Source organism: Echinops telfairi, unplaced genomic scaffold (genome assembly GCF_000313985.2).
Source record: "Echinops telfairi isolate 266 unplaced genomic scaffold, ASM31398v2 ScPeMD7_3533;HRSCAF=4204_1, whole genome shotgun sequence".
Classification (NCBI taxonomy): domain Eukaryota; kingdom Metazoa; phylum Chordata; class Mammalia; order Afrosoricida; family Tenrecidae; genus Echinops; species Echinops telfairi.
The window spans coordinates 12,653,552-12,664,530 of record NW_022107432.1 but is presented as its reverse complement, the minus strand read 5'-3'; the positions used below and the strand labels follow the sequence as shown (position 1 = coordinate 12,664,530).

At 41.8% G+C, this 10,979-nt stretch overlaps 1 pseudogene; it reads left to right on the top strand.

Moving 5' to 3' along the window:
• The first annotated feature begins 1,430 nt into the window (after positions 1-1,430).
• On the top strand, positions 1,431-2,430 carry LOC101656838 (annotated as a pseudogene).
• Positions 2,431-10,979: the final 8,549 nt, after the last annotated feature.

Here is a 10,979-nt window from a genome sequence, read left to right as displayed (position 1 = left end):
TTGCAGTTAGTAGTCTGGTTTTGAGTTTTTTTGTTTTTAATCAGATTTTCAAAGGAGCCTTGATGGCACCGTTGGTTAGGCATAAGGCTGCTAACCACAAGGTCAATGTTCAAAACCACCAGCCACTCTCAGGGCGATAGATGAGGTTGTCTGTTCCCTAAGAATTGCAATCTTGGAAACCCCTCTATAGGATCTGTTTGAGGCAAAATCAATTTGATGGAGTGGGTTTGGTTTAATTATTCTCTCAGTTTATGGAGAGTGCAAATGATTGAGCATGGAATAATACCATCCCTAGCCTAGTGATAAGAAGCCGTGGTGCCACAGTGCAGTGGTTCTCAACCTTCCTAATCCTGTGACCCTTTAATACAGTTCCTCATGTTGTGGTGACCCCCTACCATAAAATTATTTTCTTTGCTGCTTCATCACTGTTATTTTGCGACTGCTATGAATCAGGCAACCCCTGTGAAAGGGTCATTTGGCCTCCCAAAGGGGTCGAGACCCACAGGTTGAGAACCGCTGCCATAGTGGATTATGCATTGGGTCGAACTTGTAAGGTCCGGTGTCTAGCACAGCACACATGCCGTAATCATGCTCTCACTCCCATTGTTGTCGTCACACCAACACCTGGGTTGTACTGATTTGTCATCAACCATGTCTCCTTGACAGTTTTCTTTGTCCCCCCATATCATATACTGAAACCATCAGTTCTCTGTAAAGCCTTGGATGCCATGATGACCTGACAGGAGTGGAAAGCCTCATCTTTCCCCTGAGGAGTGTTGGTGATTTTGAACCGCTGACTTTGTGGTTAGCCACTATGCCACCAGGGCTCCTTTTGTTCTAGTTAAAAATAAATACTCTCCTTAAATTATATTTCAGATTTGGGGTCTTTTGTACCCTAAAACAGGGAGTTACTAAGCTGGAAGATAAATGGTCTAGATCAGGTCAATATTGGAAGACAGGAGGAGTATGGGCAGGTGACAGTAAAAGTCCCACACTCTGGTCAAGAAGTCGCATCACAAGCAGAGTAATTTTTTGTTCATCTACTACACGAATGCCGCCTATGCAGTTAACAAAAATGCCCATTGAATAACAACAGTGTCTCCCATGAGAAGACTAGATGGGGCTTGATAATTACTTGGTCCTCATAGAATCGATACATGGAGTTGGTTAGAGTGTAAAATGGTACAGCCACTGTGAAAACAGTTTGGGAGTTGTATTCTACATGAATTATCTGTCAATAAAGTATTTAAAATTTAAAAATTAATAAAACCCATTTGTACTCTAAAACCCTTCTTAATATGATTGAACGATTGAATTCTATAATATTTGAATCATATGCCAATAAAACTGTTTTTAAAAAGTGAAAACTTTAAAAAGAGAGAATTTTGGTTCACATATGATATTTAAGAATATAATAGGGTTGGCGTGGTTCGCAGCTGGAAGTCGCTGGCGCCCCGGCCTTCACCATGAGCGTCCCTGCCTTCATCGATATCAGTGAGGAAGATCAGGCTGCTGAGCTTTGAGCTTACCTAAAATCGAAAGGAGCTGAAATTTCCGAAGAAAACTCAGAAGGTGATCTTCATATAGATTTAGCTCAGATTATAGAAGCCTGCGATGTGTGTCTGAAGGAAGATGACAAAGATGTGGAAAGTGTGATGAACAGTGTGGTGTCCCTCCTTTTGATCTTGGAACCAGACAAGCAAGAAGCTCTGACTGAAAGCCTGTGTGAAAAGCTAGTCAAATTTCGAGAAGGAGAACGCCCATCTCTGAGGCTGCAGTTGCTAAGCAACCTTTTCCATGGGATGGATAAGAATACTCCTGTACGATACACAGTGTATGTAGCCTCATTAAAGTAGCAGCATCCGGTGGAGCTATCCAGTACATCCCAACTGAGCTGGATCCAGTCTGAAAATGGATTTCTGACTGGAACCTCACCACTGAGAAGAAGCACACCCTTTTAAGGCTGCTTTACGAGGCACTAGTAGATTGCAAGAAAAGTGAAGCTGCTTCGAAGGTCATGGTGGAGTTGCTGGGAAGTTACACAGAAGATAATGCTTCTCAAGCTGGAGTTGATGCCCACAGGTGTATTGTCCGTGCATTGAAAGATCCAAGTGCATTTCTTTTTGACCATCTTCTTACTTTAAAACCAGTGAAGCTTTTAGAAGGCGAGCTTATTCTTGATTTGTTAACCATTTTTGTGAGTGCTAAATTGGCATCATATGTCAAGTTTTATCAGAATAATAAAGACTTCATTGACTCACTTGCCTCTTACATGAGCAGAACATGGCAAAAATGAGACTGCTTACTTTTATGGGAATGGCAGTGGAAAATAAAGAAATTTCCTTTGACACAATGCAGCAAGAACTTCAGATTGGGGCTGATGATGGTCCGTCATCATCCTTAAGTCTGAAAATGAATGTAATTCTATAGTTCAATTTTTAACTAGGTAATAAGGTCTATAAAGGGGACAATAACACTAGTGAGGTACGCATGCCTTAGAATGATCAACCATTTGAGATCAAAGGGGTAGCGTTTACCCCGAAACAAAATTCAGAAGGGTTAGAAAAAAAAATGGAAATAGAAAACAGAGGGAGGAAGTGGGATAAGTGACGTCACATTGTGCGGATTGCAACTGTATTAGAGCTTGCATTCTGAGCACTAAGTTTGAGGAAGGCTATAATGTGTTAGTCAGGGTTGACTAGAGAACCAAATTCATAGACACTCATTTGGGGATGAGGAAGAGAGCTTTATAAACAAGAGCAATTGAATATTGATAAAACATCCAGCCCATATCGAGTCCATAAGTCTGATATTAGCCCATATATTTGACACCAGTCTAAAAATTCCTCTTTAGACTCACACAGCACATGCAATAATGCCAAATGCAGGAAGATCACAGGCCAGTGACTGGAAAGTCTTGTGGATCCAGTGGCAGTGGAAGCAACTTATCACTAGTGTGGGTCTCCACGTGGCTCCTCCACCTCCAAGGCTCTGGCTGCCATTAGCTTAGCTCCATGTGGCTTGTCAGCAGGAATGTTTCACAGAGAGTGTCTGTGACCTGCAATGTTTCACAGAGAGTGTCTGTGACCTGCCTCGGGTGAGCTATTTATCTCTGTAGCTCGTCCAAATGAAATGATCAAGATGTGACCTGATTGACAGGAGATTATGTACCTGGCACATATAGTTTACATGAGTCAGAATCTACTCAATGGCAGTGTGACACGTTATAGGGGATGTCAATTTACCATTTTGAGTCTCAACACAGATTCAACCTCCTCTGAAATATTTCTATTAACAGGCAACTTGAATAACCTTGCTCTCAGATAGAGTGCCGGAAAAAGTGGGGTAATGCATTCACATGTGAAAGTTGGACATCGAATAAGAAAGACAAGAAGAATCAATGTATCTGAATTGTGCTGGCTAAGAATATTGAAGGGACCATGGACTGCCAAAAGAATAAACAAGTCTGTCTTGGAAGAAATACAGCCAAAACGCTCTTTGGAAGCAAGGATAGCAAGACTTGATCTCACATACTTTAGGCATGCTATCAGGAAAGACTCAAAAACCAAGCCAAACTCATTGCCATCAAGTGGGTGCCGATTTATAGTGGCCCTATAGGACAGAGTAGCTCTTTATGGGAATAGAAAGCCTCATCTTTCTCTCACAGAGCAGATGATAGTTTTGAACTGCTGACCTTGCAGTTAGCAGCCTCATACATAACCACTAGGCCACCAGGGCTCCGGTCAGGAGAGACTAGTTCCTGGAAAAGGGCATCATGCTTGTTAAAGTAGAGGGGTAGGGGAAAATCCGTGCTTGACAAGATGGATTGACACAATGGTTGCAACAATGAGTTCAAAGAAAAGAACCATTGTGAGCATGAAGCAGACTCAGGCAGTGTTTCGTTCCGTTTCACATAGGGTCACTAGGAGTCGGAACCAACTCGATGGCATCTACCAACGACAGAGCCATATCATCATGAGTCATATATTGGCTGCCTTGGTTAGAGGGCCCTGAACCCATCTTCTAAGCTCTTCTATCTAGCATAATGTACGTGCCCCAATGATAGTCCTATTCCCGCTTTTGTAGTCCCACCTGCAATTGTGATGTATGATCTGACACCAATCATGTCTGTTTAAGTGGCTGGTTCTCAGTTAACCCTTGGACAACATTATGGTGTTGGGTTGATGCACTCCCTCCTCTGGATCTATTGTCTTGTCTGGTCCTCTTTCAGACTTAATACATATGTCTCTATAACTGAATTTTGGATTTGGAGTCTCTTTTGTCCCCTACAAACATAGTCTTTCAACAGGATTCAAAACAGTTTTTCATGGATGGATGTTGGGTGGGTTGGGGGCAAATGTCAATGAAAGGGCACCAGAGAAAGGGATGTTTTTACCCCACATTTCCATAGATCATAGGGAAGTTTAAAAGGCTCGCACTCTTGGATTTATGAACCCATGTTTCAGGGCTTTCAGAAATTTTATGGACTCGTATTCAGTCTTGCTGTGTGTTCTTTTGTCCGTGGCTTGTTAAACGCTCGTCCTACTTGTGAACGCTTGTGACTACCTTCTTTGCCGTCTGCTCCCTTTTTGTGGCTTTGTAGGTCTAAGTCAACCGTGAGTCAGCGAATCGTGTGGGAAAATGGTGCCCTGTTTCAGCATTTAACCGAGGTAAATGTTCCGATTTGGAAGGAGTTCTGGGTCCTTCTGTTTGTGCAACTTGGTGGGAGGTGCTGCCAAGGCTTCACCATCCTTGCCATCTGGATTTTCTTGTGCACGTGGAGTGGTATCACTGGGAGCAGCCAGCAAAGAGGCAGCCATTTCCCTTCTGTTTGGAGCACTTGTCTTGCCTCGGTGAGATGAAATGCTTCCTGTCTCTACTCACGCAGTGGGTCCTAGCGTTCCATTGCCAAGGTTCCTTTAGAAAACTAATGACCACCTCTGAAGAACATCTTCAGGACCTAAAATATGGGTTAAACAAAGAGGAGTAGCTTGAAATTATGTAGTTACTTTTACAGGATTGTGTGGCTCTGTGTTGTACTGATTTAAGAATGTGCGCACACTGGTGGCAGCAATTGTACAATTGTGCTTGATCTAATTGAATTATGGACCATTATAATATCTGTAAGAGCTCCCGATAAAATGATAGAAACATTTTTAATACAAAAAAAAAGAAAGCTGTGCAGTTGTCCGTCTTCATAGCACAGACTAACGTAAGCAAAAGCACAGGCAAACATCGAAAAGACACTTCAGACTCTCTCTTGAAGTGCAAAGCCATCTGTCACAGGATAACATCTGTCTGCATACAAGGAAATTCAGTCAGTACGACTATTATTCAAATTTATGAACCAACCACTAAAGCTAGTGATGCAGAAATAGAAGAATTTTATCAACATCTTCCATTTGAGATTGCTCAAACATGCAATCAAGATGCACTGATGATGGTGGGTGGTTGGAATGCAAAAGCTGGAAACAAAGAGGAAGGAAATGTAGTTGGAAAATATGGCCTTGGCGATAGAAATGAAGCTGTACGTCATATGCTAGAGTTTTGCAAGACCAAGGACCACTTCATCAAAATACTTTTATTCAAAAACACAAAAAGTGACTATGTGAAGAACTTCTTCAGATGGAATAGACAGAAATCAAAATGGCTACATCTGTGGGATGGAATGGTGGAAAAGCTTGATAACAGCAGCTAAAGCCAGGCCAGAAGCTAAGTGGAAGAGACCATCAATTGCTCATATGCAAGTTCAGGTTGAAACAAAAGAAAATGAAAACTAATTCACAAGTGCCAAAATATGACCTTGAGGGCATTCCACTTGAATTTCAAGAACATCTCAAGAACAGATTTGACACATTGAACACGAGTGACAGAAGACCTGAAGGTGACATCAAGCACATCACATGTGAAGAAAGCAAAAGGCCAGTAAGAAGACAGGAAAGAAAGAAAAGTGGATGTCCATAAAAGACTCAGGCTTTTGCTCTTAATCATTGCGTAGCTAAGGCAAATGGGAGGAAGGATGAAGTTGAACAGAAATTTTCAAAGAGCAGCTTGAGAAGACAAAGTAAACTATTAGAATGAAATGTGCAAAGGCCTAGAGTGAAAAAACAACAATAGAAAAATGAAGTTCTTTCATCAACTGAAAGAACTAAAGAAAAAATTAAAGCCTCGAGTTGCAATATTTAAAGATTATATGGGCAAAGTATTGAATGATGCAGGAAGCATCAAAAGAATATGGAGAGAATACACAGTCACTGAACCAAAAAGAACAAGCTAATATCCAACCGTTTCAGGAGGTAACATGTGATCAAGAACCAATGGGACTGAAGGAAGTAGTCTAAGCAGCACTGAAGCTTAACCAGAAACAAGGCTCTGGGAATTGATAGAATACCAAATAAAATGATTTAAACAAGTACTGAAAACACTCTTCTATGCCAAGAAATTTGGTAGACAGCTACCTGGTAACTGACTGGAAGAGATTTGTATTTGCACTCATCCAGAAGAAAAAAAATGACCAAGTACAATGAGCAAATTATAAAATAGGAGCATTAATATTGCATGGAAGTAAAATTTTGTGAAAGATCATCCAACCATGGTTGCAGCCATACATGGACAGGGAGCCGCCAGAGGTTCAGGCCAGATTCAGAAGTCCTGGAACAAGGGAGATCATTGCTGATGGCAGATGGAACTTAGCTGAAAGCAGAGGGTGCAGGAAAGATGTGTACTTGTGTTTTATTGACTATGCGAAGGCATTCAACTGGGCGGACTATGAGAAACTATGCATGGCTTTGAGAAGAATGTGAATTCCATTGTACTCATGGGGAACCTCTACATGGATCAAGAGCCAGTTGTGTGAAGAAAACAAAGGACTACTGTGTGGTTTAAAACCAGGAAAGGTGTTCATCAGTGTTGTATCTTTCACCATACTTATCCAATCAGTATCCTGAGCAAATCATCAGAGAAGCTGGATTATATGAAGGAGAAAATGCCATCAGGCTAGGAGGAAGGCTTACTGTATTCCCAATCTGTGACATGCAGATGACACAAGCTGACTTGCTGAAAGTGAGCACTTGAAGCACTTGCTGATGACGATCAAAGTGTGCAGCCTTCAAGCTGGATTACGATTTCATGTAAAGAAGACCCAAATCCTCACAACTTGATGAATCGGTAACATCAGGCTAAGGTGAGAAAAGAGTCAAGCTGTCAAAGGTTTCACCTTTTTGGATTCATAATCGGTGCTCAGGGAAGCAGCTGTGGAGATCGACGTATGCATTGCATTGGGCCAAGCTGCTGCACAAACCTCTGGAAAGAGTTGGAAAGTAAGAATGTTGCTTTGAGGACCTAAGGTATGCCTGACCCAAACCATGGTATTTGCAATTGGTCCCTGAATATGGCAGGCCAGAGAAGAAGCGATGTATTTGAATGATGGTGCTGGAAAAGGATACTGAAAGTACCACGGACTGCCAAACGAGCAAACGGATCTGGCTCAGAAGTACCACCAGACTGCTCCTTAGAGTGAAAGGTAGCAAGACTTTATCTCACTTATCTTGGACATGCTATCAGGAGAGGACAGTCCCTTGTAAAGGACAGCGTGTTTGGTAAAGTACAGGGGCAGTGCAAACCAGGAAGAGCCTCAGCACGCTGGATTGACCCAGTGGCTGCAACAGGGGGCTCACGCATCGGAACAGCTGGGAGGATGGCACAGGGCCGTGCCGTGCACACAGGGTCCGTGTGAGTCAGAAACTGACGTAGAGGCACCTCCCGGCAACAACCTTGGATCAATATTTTTGTAAATAGAGTGAACTAAATATTACAAAGTATGTTTCATTGTAAGTAATAAAAGAAACTTTAGAGGTAAAACGAGTTTTTCCAGTAACCCGGGAGCCTTTCCTTTTCATTCACCTGCGCCAGGTTCAGGATATGCAAATATCTAATTCTAGAGTTTGCTTGTCCCCTTAGAGAATAGAGGACCACATCTGCATGTCCTATGACCAGAAAACTCCATTGTGGAAGGGAAAAGAAAATCTTCCCAAATTCAGTGCAGACAAGTCTGCGTGGCACAGCATGTCAGGTGCTGGGTGGCTCATGGAAGCGGGGAGCCCAGCAACCCTTCACAGAAAGGTCAGCTATTTGCTCCTGTCGAGTTGAAAATTCAGTTTAAATGGGTAGAAGGAAACCTGTACGATCATTACACTACATTTCAATAGTGTCTTGTCGGAGATAGTTTCAGAGTCTGTAACTAAATGTAATTGGATTCAATTCTGTTGTTGCTAGATGCCACTGAGTCAGTCCTGATGCACAGCAAACCCCCACCCCCACCCCAGCCCGGTCCTGCACCACCCTCACCATTGTTCCTGTGCTCCAGCTCCCCTCCCCAACCCCCCGTGATTGCAGCCGCTATGCCAATCCATTGCTTCAAGGGCTTTCCTCTCTTTTGCTGCCTTTCTGCTTTGCCTAGCATGATGCCCTTCTCGGGCATATGTCCCAAGTATGTGAGACAATGTCTCGCCATCCTTGCCTCTAAGGAGCACTCTGGCCATGCTTCTTCCACGACAGGCCCGCTTGTCCTTTTAGCTGTCCATGGTACTTTCAATAGCCTTCTCCAGCAGCACAATTCAAATGTGCCCGTTCTTCTTCAGTCCTCCTCAGTCAATGCCCAACTTTCACATGTGTATGAAGCAGTGGAGAAGACCCCGGCTCAGGTCAGACACAACTTAGTCCTCAGAGAAACATCTCTGCTGTTGAATATTCGAATGAGGTCTTATGCAGCACATTTTCTTCTGCTTCCGTGAACACTGATTAAATTAGATTAACAAATATTTCTTACAGATACTAAATTTAATGAAATCCAGTATTAAATGAGGTTACCAAATATTGCTTACAATTTGAAGTTCGTATGCATTTTTGAAAAACGAAATCTTTTTATTCAGGTCTGCTAAGCAGTGTGTCCATTTTCTCTTCATTTTAAGTAGTATGAGAGATTTACAATAGGAGTGTTTATATTATCATTAATAATAACATTTTTGATATAGTAAAAAGTTTTAATAGTTTGTTTTGGGAGCTCTTTAATGTTAAATTATATAAGAAGAATTGAGTATCTTGCCGTTGAAATAAAATTAATTTTGATTACTAGTTTGAAGATTTAATTCATTTTTTAGGTAATCTGGCTTGAGGACAAGAGTGGATTGGGTTCATTAAACCACAGGGTTTTGGAAAAGGCTGATGCTCAGGTACCATTAAAAGTCCTGACAATTCCTGTGACTGCATGGAAAGTCACAAAAAAATGTTTTTACCACATGAGTTCAGCAAGATTTCCTGCTCAGTCTCCCAAGGAATGATTCTTGAAGTCTTAATAGGTGATTGCTTTCCTCCATATTAGTATACAGCCTGTTTGTTTTTTTTACCGAATGTAGTCTCTCCTGGTGTTATTAGAACAGACATCATGATACTTTTTCTTCTTGAAATGAAGATCTTCAGGCTCTGATCTGCAGATCTTCAGGCATTTGGCCTAATATTTGTTGTTAATATTTCTGTTCTGCTCTGGCTTGCATAGAATTTGGGGTAACTCATGAAATCCACTTGCCCCTAGGTGTCCTTTTCAAACTTGGGGCTTTGAAGACAAACAAACAAACTGCATGTGAACAATGGTTGAGAAAGTTCAGTAGACCATTTGCCTCTGAGCAGTGTGCTCTCCTGAAGAGCCTGTTTAAAGGAACAGTCTGCCAAACAAGTGAATCAGACTCGGGGTTTGGGTTCAGGGTAGGCGGGTCAGGATGTAATGTGGTCTCTAAGACAGAGCTATGATATCTGATTCATGGCAAGAATCCAATTGTCACTTCCTTATGGCATAGTTTGGACCAAATTCATCAGAGGTCTCAACCCAGCTTGAACCAGTTTTCCCTCTTAAGGAAGTAGGACAAGGAACACAGCTACCCCAGGTACTCTCATCTAACAGACGTCCCTACAACACGGATCAGCGAGCTTCCACGGAGATTCGTGATCAGAGGGGGCAGAATTAACGGAGGCACGCCCTCTTTCTGTCTCTCTCTGAGAAAATGACTTCACTTCTGTTTGTGGGTAAACTATGGAAGGACAGTATGCTTTTTACAGAAAAATCACAAAAGGCAAAAACAGCATTTTTTTTTCCTTTTTAGACCCCAGTGAGAGAATACACCTTGTATTCTGTTGTTAAAATGAAGTTTTAACTGCATTTCTTTTCTGCGTTTGATGACCCCCAGGCATCATGCTTTAGACTACCTGGATTTTTAGACTTGTCTTTGCAAGGCATGGAGAACTTTTCATAGGTCACAAAAGAAGTTCATTATAACCCAACTAAAAGGAACCAAACTTTTAAACATGCTCAGTTACAAATAAAAGGAATTGATACCCTGTTGGACTTAAAGCTAAAACATCTTTATCGTGGACTGAAGCAGAGGAGGGCTGTCCTGCAATCATGGACTTTCAAGTTAGTGGACTTTGTTTGAATCTAGTACACATTTGCTATCTATTGTTATATTCGTCACTTAGTATTATTTGCCTTAGGATCCATAGCTTTGATTTATTGAATGAGTGTTATTGAAATTGTTGCCTTGTGTCTAACTCTCATTGCTTTAAAAAATCATTTTATTGGGGGCTCATACAACTCTTATCACAATCCATACATGCATCCATTGTGTCAAGCACATTTGTACATTTGTTGCCAATCACCATTCTCAAAACATTTTCTTTACTTGAGCCCTTGGTATCAGTTCATATTTCCCCTTTCTCTCCCATCCTCCCGCCCTCACAAACCCTTGATAATTGATAAATTATTTTTATTTGTTCATTTCTTACATTGACTGATGTCTCCCTTCACCTATTTTTCTGTTGTCCATGCCCCAGGGAGGAGGTTATACATAGATTATCATGATTGGTTCCTCCTTTCTCCCCACCTTCCCCTTACCCACCAGGTATCGCTACCCTCATTATTGGTCCTGAGG